The sequence below is a fragment of the Pongo pygmaeus genome, chromosome 1, assembly GCF_028885625.2.
Source record: "Pongo pygmaeus isolate AG05252 chromosome 1, NHGRI_mPonPyg2-v2.0_pri, whole genome shotgun sequence".
Lineage (NCBI taxonomy): Eukaryota > Metazoa > Chordata > Mammalia > Primates > Hominidae > Pongo > Pongo pygmaeus.
Genome location: NC_072373.2, coordinates 88770927 through 88778297, shown reverse-complemented (window position 1 = coordinate 88778297; position 7371 = coordinate 88770927). Strand labels below are relative to the sequence as shown.

Here is a 7371-nt window from a genome sequence, read left to right as displayed (position 1 = left end):
GATCCTATGTGAATTCTAACATTTAAGATTTCAGGCCGGGCGCGGTGGCTCACGCCTGTAATCCTAGCACTTTGGGAGACCCAGCGGGGTGGATCACAAGGTCAGGAAATCGAGAGCATGCTGGCTAACACGGTGAAACTCCGTCTCTATTAAAAATACAAAAAATTAGCCGGGCGTGGTGGGGGGGCGCCTGTAGTTCCAGCTACTCGGGAGGCTGAGGCAGGAGAATGGCGTGAACCCGGGAGGTGGAGCTGGCAGTGAGCCGAGATCGCGCCACTGCACTCCAGCCTGGGCGACAGAGAGAGATTCCGTCTCAAAAAAAAAAAAAAGATTTCACTAGGAAATTGTAATATCAGTAGTAACAGGCAATTTTAAGCTTCTAATAAAAGTGTATTGAATTTTAGCCTTTCTTCAGATGAACTGGTTGACTTCAGGTACAGCAGATGGTCTTTTACTAGGACCAGATTTACTTCTTCCAAAGTTGGAAGGGCTCTTTAAAGGCCCCATCGTTTATATATGCCTTAAGATACTTTTTTCCATTAACTTAAGTTCTTTGATGACTGAAACTAAACCATTAGGAAATCTTTTATTTGGACTGAGATTATCTGTTATTGAAGTACAAGTTTAACCTGTACTCTATAGGCGATGTATACATTGGACCTACGTGAAGGCAACCACCAGCATAAGTACTAGAGTCAGATTGCCTGGGTTAAATTCTGGCTCTGCCTAAATGTGTGGCCTTACACAAGTTAATCTTTCTGGGTCTCAGTACCCTTATATGTAAAATGGGGATAATCTTAGTTTTGAGCATTAAATATATGTAACATGCTAATAGGGTGCCAGATGCATAATGAATGCTCTATTATTTTAACATTATTATTGGCTTAAGACTGCCAAGTAAGAAGTACTCCTTCAGGTTACCTTAAACAAAAAAGGGGAAGAGGGGAAATTATAATTAATAGGAGTATTTAACAGATTCCAAAGGTAGGAAGTATAGTTTGGGCTTCAAAGGATACTAGAATCTCGAAGATAGAAGATGATCAGAAAGATTTTGTGTTTCTTCTTTATCATCTCTGTTTCTCACTGCCTTTATTCTTTTTTTTTTTTTTTTTTTGAGATGGAGTTTCACTCTTGTTGCCCAGGCTGGAGTGCAATGCGCGATCTCGGCTTACCGCAACCTCTGCCTCCTGGGTTCAAGGGAGTGATTCTCCTGCCTCAGCCTCCCGAGTAGCTGAGATTTTAGGTATGCACCACCACACCCGGCTAATTTTGTATTTTTAGTAGAGACAGGGTTTCTCCATGTTGGTCAGGCTGGTCTCGAATGCCTGACCTCAGTTGATCCGCCCACCTCAGCCTCCCAAAGTGCTGGGATTACAGGCGTGAGCCACCGCGCCCGGCCTCCCATGGCAATTTTTAAAACCAGAAAAAATTATTAGTAACCCCTTCATGGTAAAAATGGGGCATTTATCTCATCTATTACACAGTGTAACCACCTGAATCACTGTCTCTAGTTACACCATCAGCTCAGCTCTCTAAGGTTTCTTCTAAGTAGCTCCAAGGTGCCCTGCATGTCACCTCACTGGGTCAGGTGTTGATGGGTCTTGGATAGGAGACCTGGCTTTTGCCCCATTTCCTGGGCTAACAGGATTTCATCCAACCAAGCTACTGGCCAAATTTTGAACTATTCAAACACCCTGGCTTTTGTAGATTTCCTTATAGGAAATGAAGGCGTAGTTCTGACCCCTGAAGAGATGCATGGCTACAAATGTAAAAGCTATAGTTTCAGAACTTCTCTACAGAGTTAAAATAGCTGATCCAGTTTTCTTTCCTGAGACTAAGGCTCCCTCTGTCGGAGACTGCTGTTACATTTCTCCTTTCCACCGACAATACCACAAAAGAATAATATTCTTGATAAGATCCCCTTCCTGAGGAGCCAAAGAACAAGCTTTGTATACTCCCCACACACTTGCCTATGGGGTAGCCCTCTCTGCAGCATTCATAGAGCTATAACACTATTTCTTTTTCTTTTTCTTTTCTTTCTTTCCTTTTCTTTTCTTTTTTTTTTTTTTTTGAGACAGACTCTTGCTCTATTGCCCAGGCTGGAGTGCAGTGGCACGATCTCAGCTCACTGCAACCTCCGCCTCCCAGGTTCAAGTGATCCTCCTGCTTCAGCACCCCCCATAGCTGGGATTACAGGCACACACCAGCATGCCCTGCTAATTTTAGTATTTTTAGTAGAGACAGGGTTTCGCCATGTTGGCCAGGCTGGTCTGGAACTCCTGACGTCAGGTGATCCACCTGCCTTGGCCTCCCAAAGTCCTTGGATTACAGGCATGAGCCACTGTGCCCGGCCTATAACACTATTTCTTAAAACAAAACAAAAAGACCAAAGGACAAGCTTTAAACAACCAAAATGACTGAAAAGACATCAGTATCTCTCACTAGTGGTGTGAATTAAATTTGTTTACTTGCATAACTAAGAATAAATGATGGTTATAATGGCACCAGTATAGGATATCTTGGCTATGTGCTTTAACAATATACAGGTTGACCATGAAGTCTGGAAATAGATACTATTATTTTATCATGTAATTAAATATATCAATAAACCATTAATATGTATTCATTAACTTTTCCACATTTCTTGGCAATCTTGTAAATATAGTACAACTATCAGTAAAGAGAGATTAGGGGGCTGGGCACGGTGGCTCACGCCTGTAATCCCAGCACTTTGGGAGGCTGAGGCAGCGGATCACTTGAGGTCAGGAGTTCAAGACCAGCCTGGGCAGCACAGTGAAACCCCGTCTCTACTAAAAATACAAAAATTAGCCAGCTGTGGTGGCACACACCTGTAGTCCCAGCTGCTCGGGAGGCTGAGGCACGAGAATTGCTTGAACGCTGGAGGTGGAGCTTGCAGTGAGCCGAGATCTCACCACTGCACTCCAGCCTGGGCGACACAGCAAGACTCCATCTCAAAAAAAAAAAAAAAAAAGGATTAGGGACAGTACATGAGAAATAGAATAAGTTCTCTGTCAGACACAGATATTAACCAGGAGTAAAAGGATTTTTCCTCAAGGTAGGTGCTAAGGAGAGTAACAGATTACTAGATAATTTCAGTGTTGCTCATATAAACAATAGCCAAAAAGAGATAATTTACATATTGTATAGAACTATTAGGATAAACGTATCCATTATAACAAAAATACAAACTCTTCCTGAATACCAAAGATATGTTTAAGGCTGGGAGGATGGCAGGACAGGGGAGGAGGAAGCAAGTGAAACAGACCACATGGTTAAAGACTTACATATATAAAACAAAATTTGTAAGGCAGATCTGCGGCCACACATACTGATAATATTAATAGATATGGGGCCGGGTGCGGTGGCTCACTCCTGTAATCCCAGCATTTTGGGAGGCTGAGGAGGGTGGATCACAAGGTCAGGAGTTCGTGACCAGCCTGGCTAATATGGTGAAACCTCGTCTCTACTAAAAATACAAAAATTAGCCAGGCATGGTGATAGGCGCCTGTAGTCCCAGCTACTCGGGAGGCTGAGGCAGGAGAACCACTTGAATCCGGGAGGCGGAGGTTGCAAAGAGCCGAAATCGTGCCACTTTAGTCCAGCCTGGGCGACAGAGCAACTCCGTATCAAAAAGAAAGAAAGAAAGTGTTTAAAGAAAGAAAGAAAGAAAGAATGGGTTTACCTACCTATTAAAAGAAAATAGTTTTCACATTAACAAAGCGAAGTCCAACGCTGTGCTATATAAAACAACTACATCTAAGAAGAGTTTCAGGAAGCCTAAATAAATGACTAAGAGATGTACCAGAATTTATTCCTAAATGTAAGCAGGGGTTGCAGTTGTAATTATCCATCAAAGTAGAATTCTGACTAAAAAGCATTACTTTTAATGAGAAAAGAGAAATAAATTTTAGCCACAATTTTTATAAAAAACATAATGACATTTTATACAAGGAGAAATAGAAGCACACTATAATAGGAGGACTAACAAATCCCTCAGATCTAGAAAGGTCAAGTTAACAATAAGTTAGGGTACAGAAGACCTAAACAACATAATAAATATATTTATTTAAGTAGATTTAATAATAATAAACTCTGAACCTTAATAATAGAGAATAAACTTTTTAAAAAAATGCGTAAAGGGCTGGGCGTGGTGGCTCACGCCTGTAATACCAGCACTTTGGGAGGCCGAGGCGGGTGGATCATGAGGTCAGGAGTTTGAGACCAGCCTGGCCAACATGGTGAAACCCCGTCTCTACTAAAAATACACAAAATTAGCTGAGGATGGTGGTGGGCGCCTGTAATCCCAGCTGCTCGGGAGGCTGAGGCAGAATTGCTTGAACCCAGGAGGAGAGGTTGCAGTGAGCCGAAATTGTGCCACTGGACTCCAGCCTGGGCGACAGAGTGAGACTCCGTATCAAAAAAAAAAAAAAAAGAAAAAAATGCATAAAGCATTCACAAAAATGTGGCGCATTCACAAAAATGTGGCACATTCACATCCTAAGCTACAAAGAAAATCTCAGCATATCCAAAGTGAAGAAACAATAATTCAAATAGTATTCTCTGACCAAAATGTAATACAATTAGACAAATCAAACAATAAAACCAAAAGGCCTCTTCCAAAGGGAATTTTATTTGCACACACTCACACTCACTCTCCCATACATTTCCCCAAAGGGAAATTTCAGAACGTGTTAAACCACTCCTGGGTCAAGGGGGAAATGCAAAATAAATTGCAGGGGTTTGTTTCTGTTTTTGTTTTTCTGACAATGCAAGGCAAAGCCTTTATTCATTTTAATGTTGCACAAATGTAAGGACCATATAATCTGGGTTTATTTAGGTAACAATAAAAGAAAATCTCATATTACAGAAATTTTAAAATTGACTGTATAATAAACGATTAGGAAAACTAAAAATAGAATAGGACAATGTTCAAACAGATAATAAAATTAACAAATGGGGCCAAAAGATCGACACATATCCTGCATCATCTTTCATGTAGTGTCTCAGCTTTCTTTTTCCCAAACATAAAGGCAGATTAATTCAAACTAGCCCTATTAAGAATATTAGTTTGCCGGGTGCGGTGGCTCACGCCTGTACCCAGCCTAAAAAATATTTTCTAATTTCAAAGACACGTAGGCCGGGCGTGGTGACTCATATATGTAATCCCAGCACTTTGGAAGGCCAAGGGGGGCGGGTCACCTGAGGTCAGGAGTTCGAGATCAGTCTGGCCAACATGGTGAAACCCCGTCTCTACTAAAAATACAAAAATTAGCCCACCACCACGGTGGGCCCTGTAATCCCAGTTACTCGGAAGGCTGAGGCAGGGGAATGGCTTGAGCCTGGGACACAGAGGTTGCAGTGAGCCAAGATCTCACAACTGCAGTCCAAACTGGGCAACAGAGCGAGACGCTATGAAAAAAAAAAAAAAAAAAAGGCCATATAGTAAATGTAAATGAATTAACTGTTAACTCACACAACCTACTTAAATAAGACTAGAATAAACAACTTTCAGGAACCAACTCCAGTTGATTTCACCACTTAACAGGAGCAAGATCTTAGGTGGGTCATTTTGTTTAAGGATGACTTGAAATTTTACAATGCCACTTTAGTCCCCACATATAAAAACTCTTCAATAATTTTTTCTTATCAACTAGAAGTTGGGGAAAATATAGTGAGAAATAAAATGATATGGCTTCTCACACATATGAAGGCCCAAATCATGCCTAAATTTCTAATCTCTCTTTGCCATGAGAGATTCCTTAATCCACAACACTCTACTCGGATAGGACAGAGAATCCCAGGACACTCCCCAGGCCACAGGATAAAAAACACTACCTGTCTTCTATCTGGCACCAACAGACTAATATCTATCTAGCTATATACAGGATTGACTTTAAAGTTGATTAAGGAATATTTTAATTCATTCAAGAAAATAAAATTTAGAAATTATATGCTTAGTCTACACAAGTTTAACTTACTTTGGTTACTTAGTGAATTTTGAATTGGCTCCAATTAGTGGTCAGCAGAATACTTTGGTGTAGAAACCAAATAAATCAAGCTATTATTACCTTGATAGTACAAACAATGTTTGTAAAGTGCCAGTTTTATATTTAAGTAAACAAAATCTGCTGTGAAGTAGGGAGGCTGCATCTTTCAACTGCCTGTGCTAGTTAAGTGAATGTTTAATCCTGCTGGGCCAAGCTCACTAGAGAGTCACCCCTCACTTTAAAGCCAAGACTGCTGCTGTCACTGCTATGGTAAGTCACAGCCAGCCAGCCTGCTGGCAAAAGGTGATACCACCAGCATTATAAATAAACAGGCCTGGTCGTGAGGTAGCTACACAGTTTTAAAGATGCTGTTAATGGTCGCGCGTGGTGGCTCACGCCTGTAATCCCAGCACTTTGGGAGGCTGAGGTGGGTGGATCACCTGAGGTCAGGAGTTTGAGACCAGCCTGACCAACATGGAGAAACCCAGTCTCTACTAAAAATACAAAAACTAGCTGGGTGTGGTGGCGCATTCTTGTAATCCCAGCTCCTCGGGAGGCTGAGGCAGGAGAATCACTTGAACTCGGGAGGCGGAGGTTGCAGTGAGCTGAGATCGTGCCATTGCACTCCAGCCTGGGCAACAAGAGCGAAAGTCCGTCTCAAAAAAAAAGAAGAAGAAGAAGATACCTTCCACTGCAGCAAAGGCTACAACACATTCACCATAGGTAGCCTCTTTGTCCCCAATACAACTCAAGGCCCAATTTGCCTTCTTGACACAAGGTGTTTCAATGGTGTTGAAGAGAAATTCCCTTTCTTTGGAATCTTTTATGTAAGTGTCAATAAGGAGACTATACATTTCAGAATGTGTGTTTTCCATGGCAATTTGGAAGTCATAGAAACAGTGGGCTTCTGTAATCTGAACTTCTTGGCTAAATCGCTCCACCAAGTTTTCATTTACTATCCCATCACTTGCTGCAAAGAAAGCCAGAACACGGGATATAAAATCACTCTCCTCGGTCCAGAAGGGAGCCTCCGCCTTCTTATACATCTGCCAAATATCATGGTACTCGACGGGGAAAATGATAAAGTGGCGGGATCTTCTCTCAGCAGTGGTTCATCCTCCACGCCAGGGGCAGCTATTTTAGTTTTCGGCTCCGCGGGCTCCTGGAAGATCCTCCTCGCGGCCTTGCTGGCCAGGACGCGAGTCCCGCTCAGGGCCGAGGGCGTGTTCTCCTTGTTGGCCAGACTGAGACCCTTCAGCAGCAAGAGCTGCAGTTGCTGCGGGTCCGCGATGGAAGTGAGCCGGACGCCGACCGAGAGCATGGTGGTGGCGCGGAAGAAGTTTTTGAAAATAGCAATGAAAAA

General features: G+C 42.3%; 1 pseudogene; it reads right to left on the bottom strand.

The window, feature by feature from the left end:
- Positions 1-6676: 6676 nt before the first annotated feature.
- On the bottom strand, positions 6677-7371 carry LOC129039189 (ribonucleoside-diphosphate reductase subunit M2-like; annotated as a pseudogene).